The sequence below is a fragment of the Podarcis cretensis genome (genome assembly GCF_951804945.1).
Source record: "Podarcis cretensis genome assembly, chromosome: 1".
In the NCBI taxonomy this organism is placed as follows: Eukaryota; Metazoa; Chordata; class Lepidosauria; order Squamata; family Lacertidae; genus Podarcis; species Podarcis cretensis.
This window is the reverse complement of record NC_137170.1, coordinates 40,440,162-40,457,319: the sequence shown is the minus strand read 5'-3', so window position 1 is coordinate 40,457,319 and position 17,158 is coordinate 40,440,162. Positions and strand designations below refer to the sequence as shown.

The 17,158-nt window shown below is 42.8% G+C and overlaps 1 long non-coding RNA gene across 1 annotated transcript in view; it reads right to left on the bottom strand.

Moving 5' to 3' along the window:
- Positions 1-9,834: 9,834 nt before the first annotated feature.
- Positions 9,835-17,158, bottom strand: part of LOC307204452 — a 73,610-nt gene continuing 66,286 nt past the window's right edge. The window contains exons 3-4 of the long non-coding RNA XR_013833697.1: positions 11,660-11,783; positions 9,835-9,959 (exon numbers count right to left, since the gene is read on the bottom strand). This is a non-coding gene — a long non-coding RNA (uncharacterized lncRNA). The remainder of the gene's footprint in view (positions 9,960-11,659; positions 11,784-17,158) is intronic.

Sequence of the window (17,158 nt, the reverse complement as noted above, 5' to 3'; positions counted from 1 at the left end):
AGTCCTGCATGAACACCTTTGACAGCAGACGATGGCTAAACAAAAACAGAATAAGAACATGATCTCTGTAAAAGATCCCTTAAGCCCCCTTCTTTTGGGTGGGGTGGGGCAGGGGGAGGGAGAGAGAGGAAGTGTTCTGAAATAACTTCCCTTTACAGCAAGATCAGTTTAATCATAGTCAGTTTACAAATTCTAGCTTTGATTCAGAAAATCAGTGATGATGTTATCTTACAGGATACACAATGTTTCTATATATGCCAAACTAACACATTTATCTCTTTGGTACATATACCAGGCATCTCTGAACTCTCTTCTGAAAACTATGTAGTAAAGAAAACAAAACTATGGAAGAATTCCAGCTTAATTTAAATAGATATGTGAGAAATAAAAACAAGGAATTTAAAAGCAGACTTGCAATATGTTTTCTACAAATATCTCCACCCCCTCCTGCCCCCAGGAAATGTCTTCGGCGCGAACCAATAAATATATATCAGCCTGACATCACAGCCATCCTATGATGGCAATCCTGGCAGAATGCTTGTGAAATAGGGGACAGAGGAAGAAAAAGAAATTAATAAGTATACAAGGAAGGCTGTATTTTCATATTTTGTTTGAACAGTCACAGAAACAAACCAAAAAAACCTATGCAGAGGCAAATATGTGGAAAGATGGTGGATCAACAAATATGTTGTGCAATTTAATGATTTATAAGGCAGAGGACCCTTAGGTATTATAATCCAGGGCAATCTCTGAGACATTAGTGGTTTTATTCAAAATCTTGAGTGACAAGTGACGATTCAGGCAACTATAGAAGGGTCACGTTAATGGATCAATGCATAATGGAAGGAGGATAAAATATCAAAGTTCTGATGTTTATCTAGGATACTTATTTCTGCAACACAAGGACATAGTGAAACACCTCACAGAAACATGTCGACTTGTTCCATTGCTTTAATTCTAATGAGATAATCCTGGAGATGTATGAAGCAGTGTATATTAAAAATCTTGGACTGTAACTTGAGTACCCTGATATGTATTTATGAATTTTAGATTCAACCCTACATTTTTGCTCCACAAAAGAACGCTGATGCAGTTCCCAGAATAAAACCACAAAAATACAGTAAAAACAACAATATAAAAACCAAATACCCCAAAGCTTGGGAATTCTAAGAAACCAATATATCCGCTTTGAAAACAGTAGTTAAAAAAGCACAGTTTTGAAAAGTTCAGTCTGCCATCTTGATTCAAAAGCGCAGCCAACTGTATTGAAACATAGATGGTAACCTGCTCCTTAATCTCAGGAACCATCATACAAAATTTGGTTACAATGCCTGAAGAAGTGCCAAATACATACAAACAACTTTCCAAAATATATAGTAGATTAAAAAATTAACTTGGTCAGTTTAAAAACACATTGCCATAGGCGAGGGCTGAAAGAGATTCAAGGCATGGTGAAATATAATAGTCCTTTGCCTCCATCCTGAAATATTAGCTATTGCTGTCATATGAACATACTGATATATATTTAATAGTATATTTCCCCCACGTTATCAGTCTCAGAAATTGAAATGGAAACTGTATGTATTCCCTCAGATTTTCTATTCATTTGCCATGTAGGTGAGCAAGGTCCTGGCTTCCTGCTGGTATATTGTAGTCATTAAGAAACATGGAGTTTGGAACCAGATACAATTAGTAGGTGCTAATGTTTTACTCTAAACCTAGACTGGACATACTATGTCTTCAGATGCTATTTTCACATTACAGGAGAGGCTATTAGCTGATCACTGATATTAGTTTTCTAGTGAAAGATGCACAGGCATGAAGAAGGGAAAGGTTTTCCCTCAGGCAAGAAAGGTTGATACGAGATTATAATTAATAAAGGAAAGATAGCTGTCTAAAATTCAGGAACTATTAGCATCATAGAACTGCAGAGTTGAAAGGGACCCCAAGGGTCAACCACCCCAGCCTCTTGCAATGAAGGAAACTCAACTGATTCATACATGCCAGATGGCCATAAAGGTAAAGGGACCCCTGACCATTAGGTCCAGTCGTGAACGACTCTGGGGTTGCGGCGCTCATCTTGCTTCATTGGCCGAGGGAGACGGCGTACAGCTTCCGGGTCATGTGGCCAGCATGACTAAGCCGCTTCTGGTGAACCAGAGCAGCGCACAGAAACGCCGTTTACCTTCCCGTCGGAGGTAAATTTACTCGCACTTTGACATGCTTTTGAACTGCTAGGTTGGCAGGAGCAGGGACTGAGCAACGGGAGCTCACCCCGTCACGGGGATTCGAACTGCCAACCTTCTGATCGGCAAGTCCTAGGCTCTGTGGTTTAACCCACAGCGCCACCCACGTCCCTCCAGATGGCCATACAAGCTGCTTAAAAACCGCCAGTGTAGGTGAGTGCACCACCATTCCACTGTTGAATAACTCTTACTGTCAGAAAGTTCTTCCTGATGTTTAGTCGGAATCTCCTTTTTTTGTGACTTGAAGCCAGTGGCTTGGGCCCTACCCTCTGGAGCAGGAGAAAACAAGCTTGCTCTATTTTCCATGTGACAGCTCTTTACATATTGGATACTATTAATCATGTCACTGACTACTGAGATTGCATATTTAGCTGAGAATAGGCAGTGCTGGATCCAGGAAAATAGGTACCCTATGAAATTCATTAACCTCTCTGTTGTTACTCAGATGGTTACTTACCATCAGTAGAGACCTATGTGGCAGTGTAAGCAAGCCACTGATGCTCTCACAGCTTCTGAATACAGCAGGGTGCTTACAAGGTGTGCAGGGGTGAGGTACAGGGAGCTTGTTGCTGTCCGGTACGTGTGACACACTTGTTGTTACATGCCTGCAGAGTCCAGGGATCCTTGCACCTCCTTTTCTGGTTAACACCAGTGATACCCTACCTTAGGAAGCCAAGAAAGTAGTGGTATCCCACCTATGCCATCACATGAAGGACACGGGTGGCGCTGCGGTCTGAACCACTGAGCCTCTTGGGCTTGCTGAATGGAACGTTGGCAGTTCAAATCCCCGTGATGGGTCCTGTTGCTCCGTCCCAGCTCCTGCCAATCTAGCAATTTGAAAGCACGCCAGTGCAAGTAGATAAATACTGTGGCGGGAACGTAAACGGTGTTTCCATGCGCTCTGGTTTCCGTCACGGTGATCTGTTGTGCCAGAAGCGATTTAGTCATGATGGCCACATGACCCGGAAAGCTGCCTGTGGACAAACGCTGGCTCCCTCGGCCTGAAAGCGAGATGAGCACCGCAACCCCATAGTCGTCTTCGACTGGACTTAACTGTCCATGAGTCCTTTACTTTTACCTTTATGCCATCACATGGGGCACTACTGCTTACTGAAAGCCTGCGGCGTCTCACCTTGGGATGGTTTGCTCATCTGTGAGATTCCGCCAAGAGATTCCACATATTAGGTACAGGGGGTAAAACGTCTATGCAGAAAACAGTATTCACTCTGTATTTGTGAAAATGGAATTATACGTGATGTCAGGGAACTGACATCGGAGAGAGAGGTGGAGGCAAGGCTCCAGAGCGATGCAGGAGAGGGGACCAGCAGAGGGGAAGGAATTCAGCGCAACACCAGCAGAGAAGGGAGGGAGATGGAGGATCGGGAGAGGGGTCTCCAAGACTCTTCGCCTGAAACCAGTGGAGAGAGCGCAGGCACACCTCTGCCCAGCCCTTCCTTGCACAGAAGGGTTCCGCGCAGGGAGAGTAGGCGGAGACTGGGCGTCAAACAGCTTCTATGCTGGAAAAGGTTCAAGAACCGCCCACTGACGGATTCTGCAAGCGACTGACCGGTCACGGAGTGGAGGGCTGTCAGCCAAGGCATGGTTAGCCAAGCAATCTAGCCGAAAGTAACGGCAACTTACGCACAAGTAACCATTACACGTGACATGGCTTTGTTTTGGTTATGTATGCTCAATATTTTATTTTATTTTTTAACATGATAAAACAACAACAACACTAAGACTTTGCCTCATCAAGAAAGGTTGTGCAAGTGGAATGTTACTTCTGTTGTTACTTCTATGACTTAAAAAGAAAACACAGTAATATAAAATATAATTTTGAAGCGCCTCTTTTGGTCTTCAGGTGAAGTTCAGAAAGAAGATGAAAAGAATACTTCCTCTAAAATAAAATCAAGATATTTGAATACCTCTTGTTTGCAGTCTTTAGAATAAACGAAGGAAGGAAAGAAGGAAGAAGGAAAGAAAGAAATCCTTACGCCTGGATTCAGAATCTCTCAGAACAGCTCGGTAAAGCATTGACCCTCATCTGAGCATTACCTTAAACATTACAAGCTCCACTGGCTCCTTCCATGTAGAGCATTTTTGAATTTCCAAATGGAGCAGAGGGGCAATATTATTGCAAGGCTTGAAACTGACCATAGCAGACACTTTTAGATTTAGCAATGCATTGTAATGAAGTGCCAGCCTGACAGGCTGACAATGAACTTTCACAGTGTAAGGGGCTTATTCCCTCCAGTAGATTGCCCGTTCTTTGAAGTGTGCATGAATGAGTGTCTGTCAGTATATCTATTCCACCAGCAAACATTCAGATAATACTTAAGGAAACTACAGTCTTAGAGCAGGAAGTACTGAAATATTAATTTTTTTGCTTCTCTTCACAGTTATGTCTGACTTTAGATTTGATTTGATTGTGTTTGCACACCTAGCTGTCTTTGGTGTTTGCAGAGATGTTGTGTCAGGGAGTTTTCTTATACAGTCATCCTTGAGTTGTCTGTTGAACTTCCCCTATTTAATTCAGGCTCCACACAGGTGATAGTAATTGAACTAACTTATTTACAAGGTTATATACAGTTCCCTGGAAGAGCTCTTTACACAGGCCTGCTTGCTGTTTCTCCTAAAAGAGATAAAAGGCAGGGAAAAGTCTAGAGGTTACTAAGCTGTACCCAAAGAGGCAGTGCACACTTAATTCAGTGTCTCAGAAACCAGAATAGAACATGGCCTTGATTCAGTAAAGGAGAACCAAAATGACCAGGGGCTGGAAAAAACACCCAATTAAGAAAAGTTTAAACATTTGAATTTATTAAGTTTATGAAAAAAAGGGGGGGGGTAAGTCAAAGTGGTGTAACAGAAATGTATAAAAATATGTTTGGGGTGGAAAAAGTAGATGGAAAGGTGTTTCTTCTTCTTTCACAATGCTAGAACACAATGTAGTAATAGTAGTAATTTATTTATACCCTGCTCATCTGGCTGGGTTCCCCCAGCTACTCTGGGCAGCTCCCAGTCGAATATTAAAAATAGAATCAAACATTAAAAACTTCTCTAAACAGGGCTGCCTTCAGATGTCTTCTAAAAGTCAGATAGTTCCACAGGGCGGGCGCCACTACTGAGAAGGCCCTCTGCCTGGTTCTCTGTAACCTCACTTCTCACAATGAGTGAACTGCCAGAAGGCCCTCGGAACTGGACCTCAGTGTCTGGGCTGAGCAATGGGGGTGGAGACCCTCCTTCAGGTATACTGGGCTGAGGCCATTTAGGGCTTTAAAGGTCAGCACCAACACTTTGAATTGTGCTCAGAAACATACTGGGTCTACTAATGTAGGTCTTTCAGGACCTGTGTGATATGGTATCAGTCACCAGTCTAGCTGCTGCATTCTTGATTAGTTGCAGTTTCTGGGTCACTTTCAAAGGTAGCCCCACGTAGAGCGCATTGCAGTAGTCCAAGCGGGAGATAACCAAAGCATGCACCACTCTGGCAAGATAGTCTCCAAGCAGGTAGGGTCTCAGCCTGCGTATCAGATGCCCTGGACACAGTATCAGCTGCTCTGGACACAGAATTGACCTGCGCCTCCATGAACAGTCCAAAATGACTCCCAGGCTGCGCACCTGGTCCTTCAGGTACTCCATTCAGGACCAGGGAGTCTTCCACACCTTCAATGAATGGTGGAAGATTTGAGAAAAACAAATGCAAGCACTTCTTTACACACAACATACTTAGGCTGTCACATTTGTTTCCATGGGTTACTGTTGGCTGCCACCAACTCAGGTGCCTTTAAAAGACAATTAGACAAATTCATGGAGAATAATAACAGCTACTAGTTATGATGGCTATATACTATCTTTAAGTTCAGAAGCAGTATGTCTTGGAATACCAATTGCCTGGGAACCATAGCAGGAGAGGGAGATTTTCCTCATGTTCTTCTTGTGGGTTTCCCCATATGCATATGGTTGGCCACTGCAGGAAGCAGGATACTGGACCAGATGTGCCTCTGGTCTGATCCAACAGGGCTCTTCATATCCTTAGAGCAACATTGGTATGAAACAGAAGGGTTCATTTTCTTACATTTTTATTTACTACATTTATATCCTACCTTTCTACCTAGGAGATCAAGGTGGCGTACATAGGTCTCCTCCCAGTTTTATCATCAAAACAACCCTGAGAGGTAGGTGAGACTGAAGAGTGAGTGACTGGCCCAAGGCCACACAGGGAGCTTCATGGCTGGTCTCCAAGGTCCTAAACCAACACTTGTACCACTACACCACACAGGCTCTCACTTGTTCCTGTGTGTCTCTTCCATGTCAAACCTGCAAATGGTATGATCTCTTTAAAACTGTTAGGGAAAACTGAAAGGAGGTATCACAAATTCCCACACTCCTTTCCAATGCAGGCAACCCAGCATCCTACAAAGATCACTATCCAAACTCTGCTTGAAGACCTCCAATGTGGCATAGCCCACCACACCACTGGATATTTTTCTATTGTTTATAAAATTTCAATTCCACTCTTCCTTCCAAAGGAGTCCAGGCTGGCAAATAACAAAATGTAGAATAGTACAGTTGTACCTTAGATGCCTTGGTATTCAGATGTTTTAGCTCCAAAACACCACAAACTCAGAAGCGAGTGTTCTGGTTTGCGAACATTCTTTGGAACCCAAACAACCAACGGGGCTTCCTCTGCTTCTGATTGGCTGCAGGAGCTTCCTGCAACCCATCAGAAGCCGTGCTTTGGTTTCCAAACATTTTGGAAGTGGAACGGACTTCCAGAACTCATTCCATTAGACTTCCAAGGTACAACTGTACTATTGGGGGAGGGGGCTATTTCAAACAACAACAACAACAACACTTAAAGCAATCACATATCCTCATGGTTACTAATTTCAAGTTTGCCATGACTGGTCTCTTTCACCCATCAAATGCCTGGGTAAATAGGAAATGTTTTTCAGTTTCTCCTGAAATTTGCTGATGAAGGAGACAGACACACCTCACCAAGAAGAACACTCCACAAACAGGCAACTGCCCCTGAGAATGCCCTGTCACAGTCAACACCAACTGGGCAGCAGCCCAAGGTGACACCACCAACAGGAATTCATCTGGATGATATTGGGGAAGGCACTCTTTTAGGGACTTGGACCCCAAAGCCATTTAGGGCTTCGTATGCCAATACATACTAACACCTTGAATTTGGTCTAGTAACTCACTGGCAGCCAGTGCAAAGCTGTCAGGACTGGTCCTATTAGGTTGCCCAGCTTATCAACCTTGAAGCCACATTCTGTAATGCCTTGCAACCTCTGGACCATCGTCAAGGGCAGCCCAACAAAAAGTGCATTACAGTAGCATAACTGGGAGATGACACAGAGCATGGACAATGGGTTCAGTTTTCAAACTGCTCTGGCTGTTCATAAATCTATCCATGTATTCAGTTGAAATCTACTCTCCAGTAAGCATATATATATATATATATATATATATATAGGTTTGCACTCTGAGGCAGCAATGAGCAAGTTTTTGGCTACTCCTGGGTGACACTCCTTCAAGTATATTATTATTATTATTACATTTATACATACATGCATGCATACATACATACATACATACTCCACCCATCTGACTGGGTTTCCCCATCATGTCTTCCCTCAGCCCTTTAAGCTTTTCCAGGACCATTCTCTATAAATTTGTATTTCTGCTGAACCTGTTCCTGCTTAATGTCCCTGTTGACTCATTCTCATAACCTTGGAGTTATGAGTTCATGGAAACTATGGTTCTTTGCTAGCCCAGATGGATTTTCCCCACAGTCTCCAGTGTTTGTGTAAATACGACTGTCGTTGCCAGATATGCATGGAGAAATCTTTGGCAGTGTTCATGTTTGTAAGAAAGGGTCATCCAGCTCATTAATTGCAAGCATACCTTGTAATTGTGCATACTATAGCAAGCCTTTCTAATGTGGAGTGAGGAGCACTGTGCAAAAGAGTAGCATGCTCTCCTAATATAGGGTACGGACAACCCGAATCATGGTAAAATCAAAACTGGAAGAATGAATGGCTAGCCCTGTGCAGAATGGTTGTGTGAAGTGGCCCTAAGCTGATATATGATCCTTAGAAGAGAAAAAGCTTTTTAACAATAGTAATATTGTTTTCCCTGCTGTTGCCCCTCTGTAGGAATCATCTGTAGTCAGACTCTGTCCCTATCCATCCATCTCTCTCTCTCTCTCTCTCTCTCTCTCTCTCTCTCTCTCTCTCACACACACACACACACACACACAATGTGCAAGGTGGTCATCTGCTTATGACGTGCAGACATTTAAACAAGTGATCTATCTAAGGGGAAACAGATTTCATTTGCCTGAATGCAAATCTGTCTCAAGCAGCCTTTCACTATCCCACTTCCTTACTCCTTCCTGCAGACCTATTCCTTCACGCTCCAGGATCTCCAAGTATCCCTATTTTCCATACAAACATCATTCTGGTTGTATGAGTTGTACAGGAAACAAAACACACAGCATTACAGAAACATACTTTTGACCCCCAAAGTTGTAAGGTCCCTGGCCTATAACCGATAGGCACTCATCCTTCATCGGTATACAATGTGTGTTGCAGAGCTTATTCACATAACTAAATGGATATGAGAAATTGTGGGTTGGATAGGGGGAGGTGGTAGCATACAAAGTCATCCCTAATTTGGAAGTGAACCTACATTTACTACTATGCTGTAGGAAATCAGATGAATGGCGGTGAGTTTACCTGACAGTTTGGCTGAGAAGTTAAATCTCACTAGGATTGCTTCTTCATGGGTAACAACAATGAAAACAAAAACAGAAGTGGTTGGTGGGCCCCGTGAATTCACAGGAATCTTTCTTGCACCAAATCAGACCTTTGGGTCTACTAGCTCAGACTTGTCCACACTGATTAGTAGTAGCTGCCCAGGGTTTCAGACAGCGGTTCTCTGAGCCCAGCTTTATGGCATTGCTTTCTCTCTAGCTTTGATGAACTAGGCTAGTTCTCAGCTGGTTTCAGGCTGAACTGAAAGCTGAAACTTTCAGCCGAGTCTATTTTTCACCTACAAAAAATGCCTAACCCTTTTAGCCTAGGGAAACTGAGCTAGTTTCTTAAAGGCTAGCCCTACCCTTTTTAAATTTAAACTGATTCTCCCACTAGATAGATCAATATTTTGTGGAGCTATACACTTCACTGCTGTGATGTGCATTATTGCAGCAGACCTTTTCTGAGCCTTAAAAAAACAAAGGGGGGGGGGGAGCCTGAACAGCAAATGTTGATGCTGTGTGAATTTTTTTAAAAAAATCAGATTGACTTGATGAACTCTCCTGTACATGCCTAAAAAGTGATATTTGGATGTATCCTCAATGTTGTTCATGTTGTCATATAATAATAGCCAGCATCTGGGCAAAGTTTAGAATGCATATAGAATGTACCTATAGTCATCTGGAAATGCAAATATATTTGCAGCCGTCACATCTGCATCCATTTAAATCACATAAGGGGTAGATTCAAATGACCAGTCAAGTAGCATTTGATAGGCGATTAATAAACTACTCATCATGTGAGCCAGGATGCCAGTCATCTAACAAGAGGTATGGACGTACGTAGTACTTAAAAGGGAACTGAAGAACAGAAGTACTTTTCTGAATTTGGGCCAAACATATTTTGAGGATTTCCAGTCACTTTTGTGCTTCTTTTTCTAAGGGTCCTAGCAAATGAGTCATTCAGCAACAATGTTAATTCAACCATAGTTACCAATTTACCATATTTTTCGCTCTATAGGATGCACCCGACCATAGGACGCACCTTGTTTTAGAGGGGGAGAACAAGAAAAAAATTCTCCCCCTCTCTGCTCAGCGCCCCTTCAGCGAAGCTGCAGGAGAAACGGAGCCCCTTTCATTTCTCCTCCCGCTTGGCTGAAGGGGCGCTGCACAGTTCTCCCTCTCTGCTGAAGCCAGGAGAGTCTTGCTCTCCCGACTTCAGCAAAAGGAACTCGAAGCCTCCGGAGCGCAACGGGAACTCACGCTGCACTCCGAAGGCTTCAGGTGGCTATACCTGAAGCCTGGAGAGCGAGAGGGGTCGGTGCGCACCGACCCCACTCGCTCTCCAGGCTTCAGCGAAAGCAACGTGAAGCCAAGGAGCGCGGAGGGAGCACTCCCTCTACGCTTCCGAGGCTTTGCGTTGCTATTGCTGAAGCCAAGGAGGCACACACATTTCCCCTTAATTTTTGGAGGGGGAAAAGTGTGTCCTATAGAGCGAAAAATACAGTAAGTTTAGATGTGCAACTGTGTATAAAAACAAGAGTATGCCACAAAGAGTATGCCATGTATAGCTACATGTTCTAGTGCAGCCTTCCCCAATGGGCACCCCTGATCATTAGCAAGGCTTGGTATGGTCTTATGGGAGTTGTAGTCCAAAACATCTCAAGGGCACCTGGTTGGGGAAGACTGCTTTAGTCATAAGAGCTGGAATTTACTACATTTACTACTTCAGAAAATGTAATTATAAATCCTAAATGATAAATGCTGGGGGGGGGGTGTTTTGTTTTTAGTAACTTGTATCAGCAATCTGCATTTGAGAAAACACTGATCAGCTCTCTGCAACTCTGATGATGCACCAAAGGCAATCTTGTACATTGAGTTCAGTCAGGACTGGTTCCCCTTGTGCCCCTCAGATAAATATTACTATGAATATAGAGTTTCTGACAATAGTTTCTGTACCATGGTCTGGACTCTTACCTCTCTGGAGGCACCATTACAAAGTCAAAATTAATCAAAAGAAAATAAAGGAAACCCCAGTGTTGATTTTCAAAACTGAAACCCAACAGAATTGCTGCTAAAATAACAGAACTGCCTGATGCAAAACCTACAAGTACAAGGAAATTCTGAGTTAGGGCAGATGCAGTAACCTTAACGCAACCCTGCCGAGCCGACCAATTGCATACATATGGTATGTAAACTAACCTGCTGCTCTGAGACTCTGTCAGAGGACCATATGTCTTGTAACGGGGAGGCAGAGGAGAGCTAAGTGTAGGGGGTATTTGAGATTGTCTCTGTTCAGAATGTCTTCATGTCTGATTGGATTACATTAACACCTTCATGCTACCGTAATATTTCCTGCTTCTTAACTCTGGTCTCCCCTTAACCCTGTAATGTTGGATTCGGTACGGCTACACCAGGGCCTTTCGCTGAAATGAATCACGCACCACAAAACATCCTGAGCTTACATAAACATTTGATTGTAGGCATTTTCTGTCAAATAGCCCAGTGCTTTTTTTTTTCATAAAGGCGAGCATATATTATCATGCCCTTCTGCAAAATCCAGAAGTCCTGATTCTGATTCCACCACCTGCCCACCCGGAACCTCAGAGTGTTTCTAGCTCTGAAGAAACTCTATATTTTGTCCTACCGGATGTGGCAAGGGGCTCTACAGTGTATGTCAGGCTTGAGCTGCAACATTTCTCAGCTTTGTTCTTTCCACCACTTCGACTATCCTCTGGACAATTCGGCGCAGATTAACACAGCCCATTTTCCTGTAAGCAGTAACACAAACCAAGATGTGTCTTTTACTCCATTAAATATTAATTCGCATCATTTAATATTAAAGAGGTTGCATTCCTACCGCTCTCCCTCCTTCCCCACACACTTCTCCTCTGATCCATACAACCCATTTCTGAGTGTCTCATATATATATATTACAAGGCCCATTGTATGGGAGGGGGGGGGGACATTGTTAATTCTCCAAGGAGGCTGAAGATGCCAATTGGATCAGTGACCTGCTTCAGCCGCATACACAGAAGAAACATACTGAACAAAACGCTGAGGAGGAAATTGTTCATCAATTGAGAACACACAGCAAGATGCCAGCTTATACCAGAATACCTATAGCACAGCCACAGAATACCACTTAGATATATAATATATGCTGTAAGAAATGGGTGGACATGCCTAGGGATGCTGGAGAATTGCGACAAAAACTGAAAAGGGATCAGAAATTGCTGGTGTTTGCTCATTTTTCCCATGCCCAGAATGGAAAGCAATCCAGCAAACACAATTGGTACTTGCAGTTGCTCTTGCTTTCATTCTGCAAATGATACGTAGTCTGTTACATTGCCCCCACCTACCTCCATCGGCATTGCATTTCCCTTGCAGTGAAATGAATGGGGGTGGAAGGACATGATGAAAAACACAGTTTACAGGATTTATGGAATTAATTACTCGTATAATTTTGCCACAGGGTACAGCAAAATAAAGTGATTTTTTTGTGGAAGGTGAACTGCAGTGGGACAGAAACAGTGCTACATTGATCTATCAATGAAGCCTGCTCTTAAAATGAAGCAGAGTGTCTTAAGATGATATTTTTAGTATTTCTCTTTGGGGATTTTAGACCTAAGTGCATTCAATAACTTTCATGAAAAAGCAGGATATAAAAATGAAAAAATAAAATAAACAAACTGTTGAAGAACTATTAGTGAGCCTTCCCACATCACCAACCTCCCATGTTTCTGGACAAAACCCAGTGTATGCTTTGAAATGGGATGACAAATGCTTTTCCACATCTGTACTGAATCATGATAATATTAGTAAAATCAAAGGGCCCTGGATACCTAAGATATCCCCTTAACTTTCAACTGGGCAGGGGAGCAGGAAGAACAGAAAAGCAGGCACCGCCATTTCCTCTTGGGTTAATAAGAAAGATTCCTAATTGAGGATCCATTAGTACTTAACAAAATTTGATAGGCTTCAATGTACATATGATGGCAATGTATGCCAATTAACTCCCACTTTTCTAATGCACCTCCATTCACTCACTCTTGTGGCCTATAGGCTGATGGAGGGGGATAAATGAGGAGTTCTCTCAGATTTGTTGCCAACAACAGATGGTGCTAAGAGCCCAGGCAGTGAGTTGGCAAATCCCTCTCCCTCCCATTTCCTCGTTCCCCAAGCTCTGTAACCAATTTAGCCTTTGGAGCTGGCATTGCTCCGACCATTCTGACTCAATTCCCAACCTAGGCTTACTAGCATGCTACTCAATATGCTACTGGTTAGCCTGAGGACTGCTAATCATGGATTCTTTCAAATGCTATGAGAATCAATTAGCACTAGGGGTGGGGGAAGGAGAAGAAGAATTAAAGGCCATGCCCTTAATAAGCAAATCCGAGAAGAAAGAGATCCCTTGTTTAAATACAGTGTCTTCCCAGGATGCTGGAGGTTGCGAAGTGCATCGCTCAATACAGTTACCAGACCAGCCACTCTATGGTTTTTGCTAATAAGCAGCATGGTGCTAAACTTCTGCAACACCTTTCCTGGGTCTGGCTCTTCCATTCAAATTAAAGTTTGCTTTGTTGATTGGTCCCAGTTTATAGATGCATATATTTATTTCTCCCCTGGAGTTACAGAACAGCTTTCTTGGCATCATGCAGATTTTGGGAAGGCCAGGGATGCTATGGGGAGAGGAAAAGAGCTGCTGTATTAAAAGCAATTAGCTTTAACCAAAGAGTTAAGGCAAGCTTGTTGGCTGAGAAGTGAAGAAACTTCACCTGGCAGGGTTGCTGCGTCAAAGGGGGAAAATACTGTAACTATGGATACAGCGGCTAACTGAAATATAATTCACCCACCAAAAAGGCCCGAGCAAAAGGAAACAAATCACTTTGCCACCAAAGCCTTGGATATCAAACTCCCGGCATTAGGCCAAAAACGGAAACCCTTTCAACGGAGAGACTGACAGGCACGTAAATTTCAACAGAAAAATTTGCAGCATGAATGTCTCTTTTTTAGTGTTGTGTTTCTCCTGAGAGACTTTGTGTGTACAATAGGATGTTTTCTCGTGGATTTTTTCAGCTCCATTTCAGACACAAAAGACAGCCTGCTCCCCTTCAAGTTCTCAAAAGCTTCATTCAGAGCAGCATTCAATAAAATCTGAAATAGTGGAAGCGCAGATACGTTAGAAGATTCTGAATGGAGAAAAATATGAGATGACTGCTATTGGGATGCCATAAAGTTACACAGGGAATTCTCTGTCTAATTCTAAAAGATGGCAACTCATAGATTTGAAGTTTTGCATTTTGGCATACATAAATAAAAGGTCGCAAGGTTGACTCCATACCCCTACTTTTGAGTCAGTGAAGCACAGCTGAATAACTGCAATGCCTGCATTGATGCTACTTGGCAACTGAAATTTTATGATTTTATTGTTTTCTTTGTGCTGTATATCACCCTGAGAACTTCGGCTGAGAGGAAGGCAAAAAAAATCTAGTTGATAAAAATAAATAATAAAATGGGTCCAATTTAGTGAAGGTGAACAAATCACTGTCTCTCGGATTCAGTTTGTATCTATGCCACTGGAATCTCAAGCTCTGAAGGCACATTAAAGAATTGTAAAGGACTTGGCAAGGCAAAGATGATTAAGGGGCTGAAGCAACTTGTTAACAAGAAAAGGCTAAACCACATGGGAACAGTTTTTGTCAGGGTCACAGAACAGTAGAGAAAGGTGCAGCTTCCACTCCCTTCACGTTGCATTCTTAAATATAATCACACATTTTTGGTATCTTTCTTTTAGGCAAACAAACTGATATAGCTGCATGCTACATATTTAATGTAGCGTATGGTTTGGCCAACAGTGCAATTGATTGGCAGTATAGTGGCACCTCAGGTTAAGAACTTAATTCGTTCTGGAGGTCCGTTCTTAACCTGAAACTGTTCTTAACCTGAGGTACCACTTTAGCTAATGGGGCCTCCCACTGCTGCCACGCTGCCGCTGCACAATTTCTATTCTCATCCTGAAGCAAAGTTCTTAACCCAAGGTACTATTTCTGAGTTAGTGAAGTCTGTAACATGAAGCGTCTGTAACCTGAAGAGTCTGTGACCTGAGGTAGATTCTAGGCAAAGAAAGGCAAGGCCTTCTTCCACACAAAACAAAATGAATCCCCAGAATTCATTCGCATAAGATGTGATGGTGGCCGGACAGCTCTACAAGTGGATTAAACAAATCCACAGAGTGTGGGGCTATCAATGGATGTTAGCTACATGCCATCACCACTGAGGCCCAGGGGTCATGGGGCTATTGCTTTCATAGTCTATATGTAGGCTTCCTAGAGGCATCTGTAAAAGAGGATGATGGACTAGATGGGAAAGCAGAGGTCTTCTAATGATTGCCCACTTCTAATAAGGTGGAATAACACTACTATTTTAAATCTGGCCACATGTCTGCTGTGCTTGCACGCCATGATTCCAGATATGGGCTGGCATCTCAACTGGGGACAGTGTAGCTCCCAATCTCTCTCTATGACACACATGGCACGTAAAATTGGTGTCGATGAAAACCTGGGGAGAGGGTCCAATAGGTTAATGAACTATGTCACACGGTTTCAGCCCATCTCTAACAAAATCCTGGAAAACAAAATCTAGGTGGATAAATGTCACATTTGGGGACATTAAATTAAACAGTAGTCCCAGTGAACAAAGGAATTTGCCAAAGAGCAGCCAGATTTGGAAAGTGAACCATTATGCTCACAGAACGCAATATGCAAAATTCCAGTGCAATATGTTTTCAACAAAAGGAAGAGGTCAGAGAGTGTAACTTCTAGCATGACTTTGCACAGAGATTTGGGCCTAGTCTATTAATCAGAAGCAAGGGGTAAAGGCAATGGCCCATGCCCATAAAAGCTCAGTGTTATAAATAATAGCAATGCTGATGCTTCAATATACAAAGAATGAATGCAATGGTCATATCTTTGAACAGTGAAATTTCTTCTACTTTAGGGCATGAGCCCAGAAGCCCTCCATTTTAGTCAATAGCAAAAAAACTATAGTTTTTACTTTAAGTGCTCTGTGAGGGGCAATTCATATGTTGCTTTTTGTCAGTCAACACACCACTATTGAGAGTGATATCTGTGCCTAAACTTTCAGAGAAACATAATGTGTGATTGCTTCTCTGCCAGTGTGTATACTGCAGGGCTCCATATCGATACTGAAAACACTCCATTATCACAGATGGATATATAGTCCCTATGCTGGAACAAAGAACACTGAAATTATCTTCTGATTCGAAAATCCATCATATCTCATTATGCAGAGTCACAGAGTTGCATGAGATGGCACCTTAGTTTTGTCATTGATACAGCATGGACCAGATTGCAGCAGCCACACTGAGGGGAGTCTCAGTGGACCTTTAGGATGGTCTATCTTCAGGGAGTAACAAAGTCCAAAGGATTCCAAGTGATGCTGAAGGCTGACCCGGGACATGTTCTAGTTGAAATGTGGAGCTCAAAGCAGCATACCAATTGTATGCTCTCAGCAGCCCTGTGTGGCAGGTTAGGCTGATAGGCTGCCCAAGTGTCACCTAGTGATGAGTGCCATGGCTCAGTGGGGATCTTAAACCTGAGTCTCCTGGTCCCCCTCCAATGCTCTAAACACTACTACACACTAACTCACTTAAAGAACTGTAAGTCCATCCAGCCTGCTTAGAGAGCTCTGAAAAAAGATGGAAGGGAAGTTCCTTTGGGAACATGTCTCACATTCACTTACCAGATACATATATGGATCACCTTGGTATGCTATGGGGACTTTAACTCAGTTTGTGGGTTTCTGTTCCCTCTTCTTCCAATCAGCCCCTTCCAACATTCTCTGCAACTGTTTTGGTGGGTTATATATAGAAATAATGAAGAAGGGGGGGGGAAACCCTCAAAATACCTTCTCAGTAACTGTCTTGCTGCTGAGGTCTGATAAACAATGGGACTATTAGCAAGAACGCATTATCATGCCTGGTGATATTTCATAGGGTATTTGACAATCCATAGGGGCTGCTTCTGCTGCTCCATAAATAAGATATACTATTTAATGGGTCTCTTTTATCATACACATCATGGTGAATCTACAAGAACATCACTTAACTTGGCCTATCCATCTT